Raw genomic sequence first — 5749 nt, 5'->3', positions numbered from 1 at the left:
CCTCAAGTTTAACGCTCGATTGCTCGATTGGCAAAGGGACTCTGACAGCCACGCCCACCCCGCGTGACCACTTCAGCACTTGTGTCTGACATCTCTCTCTCTCTCTCTCTCTCTCTCTCTCTCTCTCTCTCTCTATATATATATATATATATGTATATGTGTGTGTGTGTGTGTGTATACATATATATATATATATATATATATATATATATATATATATATATATAAAACTTAATTTTTATGCATAGGTGGTAAAATTAGCATATATATTATTTCCACATATTATACATAATAATAATAATAATAATAATAATAATAATATAATAGCTTATATAATATTCAAATATTCAGCAGATTATTTTAAATATGTATATTTTTCCTGAACTTTTCACCAACACATTATGTACTTGAGGTTATTTATAGGCCTTGTGTTTTGAGATAATAAATATAACAGCTTTGGTAATGATGGGTTGTGGTGCCCACCAGTGCTACAAAATAAATTTAAAAAAAGGACCCCCTGTCCATGTTTCAGAGACCCCACTTTGAGAATTACTGAATTCTGTACATAAACACAGCCAAGTGATGATTTGTATATAATATTTATAAAAATAAGCTTTACATGCTCTATAAGGCCAAAAGTATGTGGATACCTTAGTATTGAACATCCTATTCCAAAATATTGAGTTGTTCGTCCTTTGCTGCTGTAACATCCTCCATTCTTCTGGGAAGGCTTTCCACTAAATCTTGAAGTGTGGCTGTGGGGATTTTTGCCCACTGAGTCACAAGAGTGCAAGAGGTCAGGCCCTGATGTTTGGCGAGAAGGCCTGGTGCACGGTTGCAGCTCCAATTAATTACAAAGGTGTTTAATGGGGTTTAGTTCAGGGTTCTGTGCAAGACACATACCTCACATACCTTGACAAACCATATCTTTATGCATCTCACTGTGTGCACAGGGACATTGTCATGCTGGAACAGATTTGAGACTCTTAGTTCCAGGGAAAGGAAATTGTAATGCTACAGCATAAAAAGACATTCTAGACAACTGTTGCTTACAACTTTGTGTCAACATTTTAGTGAAGGCCCACAAATGGGTGTTATGGTCGGGTGCCCACATACTTTTGACCATATAGTGTAGCCTATAGTTAACTCTAGCATGATTGGCATGATTCAACTCTGTCATTGCCTTTGACTAAATATGAGGTTGCTCATATTTAAAATCTCTTCTACATCCTTCACAATGAACTTTTTTTTTCTTTCTCACAAAACCTGATTTGTGTTAAGCGGTGGCAGCATAGTGGTGTAGCAGGTAGCTTTGTAGCCTCACAGCTGCAGCGTCTCTGGTTTGATTCTGTGTTCAGGTTACTGTCTGTGTAGACTTTCACATATTCTCTCTATGTCAGTGTGGGTTTTCTCAAGGTTCTTCAGTTTTCTTCCAACTCTCGAAACACAAAAATCTGTTTGGAAGAGTCACAGGAAAGAGCACAACATACAAAATGCAGCTTCACCAAGCATCAGTGGAACTACAGCTACAATAGAGTGTCGTGTTCAGATGACCCAAATAAAAAAGACCTTTTGGCCATCATCATGTTCAGCCAAAAAAGGGGACTGCATACAAAGAAAATACCTACTCTATACATGTCAGATATGTTGGTGGATCACTGAAGCTTTGGAGCTGTGGCTTTTGGCTAGTGGTTGAGGGACTCATGACGTACAAGGCTGTGTTATCCCAAACCTAGTTGTCAGGACTCTAGATGTTAAAACTTGGCTGTAGATGAATCTTGACCCCAAACATACAGCACATCTGAATCAACATAGAAATGATTTTTTGGAATAGTGATTTCAGTCTTTACACTTTAAGCCTAAACAAATCTGTAGTTTGAATTGAAGAGGGCAGTCCACATGCATAAAACAGACTCAGTGCTGTTATTCTTTCTAAGAATTATCAAATAATTATGAGGGAACCAATAATTTGCTGTTTTGCAAAAATAAAATAAATATATCAATATATAAACAATATGACCTATAGTCTATATTATGGCTGTATATCAAATTATCATCAAGAAATATTGTTATAATATTGACATATACTGATTTAAGCAGGTCTCATGTGCTATGTGTGCCATAATGTGTGTTTATCAATTATTGTGAATATCCCTGTGTTTTTTTTTACCAAAAAAAAGGATTGATAAGTTGGAATAATTCATAATGGGCTGGAGGTGTATATATTCACTTCACTTGACTTCACTTCACTTCAATTCAATGGACATTGTCACAAAGCAGCTTTACAGAAATAAATACATTCCGGATATAAACTGTAAATGTATGAATTTATCCCTAATGAGCAAGCCAGATATATCCATATATTCATTACTTTAAGCATATGCAAGATTTTAAAACTTTGGTTGATGTGCATGATGTGCTTCTATCACAGATCCTGTCACTGATCCTTTTCACGTGCAAAATGCTTTCATAAACTGTGTCTCTACTTCCAAAGAAGACAGTTAGTTTTTGGAGTGAAAGGAAAGTGCAAGTAAAGCACTTCTAGGAATTAAGTGTCCCAAAAACACTCACTAAGTCAGTCTCAGTGGAGTGATGATGAATTACAGCATTGTGTTTCTTTTCATGGGCCTTGTTCATTGATTGGAATATTCCAAGTGCATCTAAGCAGGAAAGTTGAGGAACCTTAGCTTTGGACTCTTTATTTAGATCTGGTTTTAGACTAATGAATCTGGTAACACAAGCTTCCATTTGTCCCTGAGAAAAGCAACAAACTCATTTCCTCTGCAGCTCAGAAAAACTAGGGCCTGAACCTCCCAGTGACTTGCTGCATCCAAACACCAGTGTGATGTATGGAGAGCTATACCCCATGATGTATTGGAAAGTATATGCAGCATGATGTATTGCTCTGCTCTCACTGACTCATTTGCACACTAGTACCATTTGTCCAACAGGATCAATGGCACATATTCCAACAACTTCTTGTATGTTGTGCATTTGTGGCAATTTAAATTTATTGGACCCCAATTCCTCTCTGCAATGGAAGGAGAAAAATGGCCAGCAGTAACAGTGAATAGCTGATATACCATTGATTTAAACAGAAAGGAGGAGTAGTATTGATCATTGTCAACAATATATATTAATGTGTGAATGTATATACACATATGTATATACACATCCTGCTTCTCTAGAAACGTTTTGTACTATGCTTACTTTTAACAATATTACTGAAGCACACTTCCTAGATTTTATACACACACACACACACACACACACACACATATTTATATATATATATATATATATATATATATATATATATATATATATATGTAAAACTTTATAATTCACATTAATTGATTAGTATACATTAATCACAAATGTTAATGAATAACAAATAATAATAATAAAATACTAATAATTTGTACAGTATATTGTATATATATGTATGGTTTAAATATTACAGAAATCTCCTGGGATTTTCACACAAACAGAATGGTGAAAAAACAAAAAACATCCAGAATGATTTGAGCTGAGAAGAAGGCTCCCATAACCTAAATAAGTACTCTTTACACCCATGGTGTGCACAAAGGCATCTCAAAATGCACAACATATTGAACCATGAGAAGGCTGGGCTACAACAGCAGAAGGCCATATTGGCTTCCTCTCCTGTTAGCCAGGAATAAGAATCTGAAGCTACAGTGAGCGCAGGTTCACCAAAACTGGATAGTTGAAGATAGTTAGTTAAAAGATAGATAGTTCGAAAAAAAAAAAAACAGGTGAGGTTGTTCCAATCTTCAACTGTCAGTTTTTAGTGAATGCTGCCACCATTATTACTAAAGTGCAGTTACTTCCTGAATTCTTATGTATGTAAGGTGAAGTTGGAGATCTATGGAATAGTCTTTCAGTTCATATGACAGTCATCATTGCTGCCTTCTGCCCTGCAGACAAATACCTGTTTCACACTCATTTATCTGAAGTTGAATGATTGCATATTAATCCATCAGCGGCTAAGCAGGTAAGCCAATAAAACCTTGCCATATTGTTTCCTCTAAAGACAGTAAAGCTTACAGCTTCAGAAAAAACATCATGAATGTCCTATACACCAACACTCTGTTAGCATGTTTTGATAAACCACTGTGTTTTTGCATTATGGAGCTCTTAAACTTCAAGTAGTTTACTTGAAATTACAGGAAATAAAGAAATCTAATTTGTTTCCTTGCCTCTAGAAACAATTGCTTTTTTTAAGCATGAAAAAAGTACCTAAGGCAATCTGGCTCACTCCATTTAAATAGCATCATGAATAAACTACTGAATTGTGAATTTAATTTGTCAACTGTGGGCTGAAAATCTGCATCTCACACATGCAGAGGCTACAAAATGGGTTAGCTTTATTCAATTTTTAACTTTGTTATGCACAAACCTTTGACCAGCAGAAATCTGACCTCTGAATCAAAAGCCAGATGAAAGAGCAATTTTACCTCCCTCATATTCCAGAAAAAGAAAATTGTGTGTTCGCTGTGGGACATCTTACTAGCTACAGGATTCACTGTTAAATAGGATCCTCTATGGGTCAGCTTGTTTAAACCCCAGAGAAACAGCCAGTTCGTTATATTTATGCATGCTTCTAACCTGCAGCACCTAGTTGCCCCAGAATGTGATCATGTCGAACTGAACAAGCTAATTATTCACTCAGTTCTCTGAGTCCTCGAAAGACAAGACACTATCAATATAACAGCCTGAGGGCAATACAACAAAAGAAGAATTAAAATTAATTTTGCATTCTCATGAAAATGAGGTAGAGTATAATAACTGCTGATATTCAAAGCCACAATAGCTCCAAAGGAGATTTTTTTTTAAACCAGAGGCAGTGATTAAACTTTCTTCTACTGTTTAGCTTTCTGTGGAGATAATTGCTGGTGACAGAGTATTGGCTTATCTGAATACTGCAAGGCCACGCTGAAGCAGAGAAGACTGCACAGACAGTGTAGGCCAGGAGTAATGGCAAGCCCTATCTGACCAGGGCTTTGTCACAGCAGCATTAATTTAGATGCTCAATTCTAGCGTGGACAGAGTAGATGTATTTCCCCTGTTATCTCTAAGCAACAATTGAGCACACACACTGATAGTGCATTGACTAAAAACACAAAAGAATTGGCTAGAACATTTTAAATCATGGATTAAAATCTACACTGAAAACCCTAACAATTGACTGTATTCAACTGATTGTGTAAACTCGTTCCATCAGTAATGGGGTCTCCCAAAACTTGTATATTTAAGTTCACTTAACTTGGCACTCATGTAGACTGTACTAAAATTGTTAAGTTCACTTAACTTGGTGTTAATATAGTGTACTTAAATAATTAAGTTCACTTAACTTGGTGTTAATATAGTGTACTTTACAGCTTACTGACCGTGAATCGAACCCGGGTGTCCCAAAAGTCTCTATACATAGGGGAAATTAACACTTTTTTTTTTAGTAAAATGTAACTTTATTTGTAGGTAAACAAGTTAAATGAGCTAGATTTTTGATTTATGGGTACAACACACAACATTTTAAGTAATGTTTAGTCATGATTACTTGATTGTTTAAGTAAAGACAACATTAGGGTATGATCATTAGGATATATTTACAGCGTATGATCCACATTTAGAGTAGAAAGATGCTTCTAATATAGAAGATGCTAAAAAAAACATTGCTCTTGACCTGTATAGGCACGATATTATGCATTGCACTCCTACCACATGATTG

Source organism: Pangasianodon hypophthalmus, chromosome 3 (assembly GCF_027358585.1).
Source record: "Pangasianodon hypophthalmus isolate fPanHyp1 chromosome 3, fPanHyp1.pri, whole genome shotgun sequence".
NCBI classification, from domain to species: domain Eukaryota; kingdom Metazoa; phylum Chordata; class Actinopteri; order Siluriformes; family Pangasiidae; genus Pangasianodon; species Pangasianodon hypophthalmus.
Note: the sequence above shows the minus strand (reverse complement) of the source record.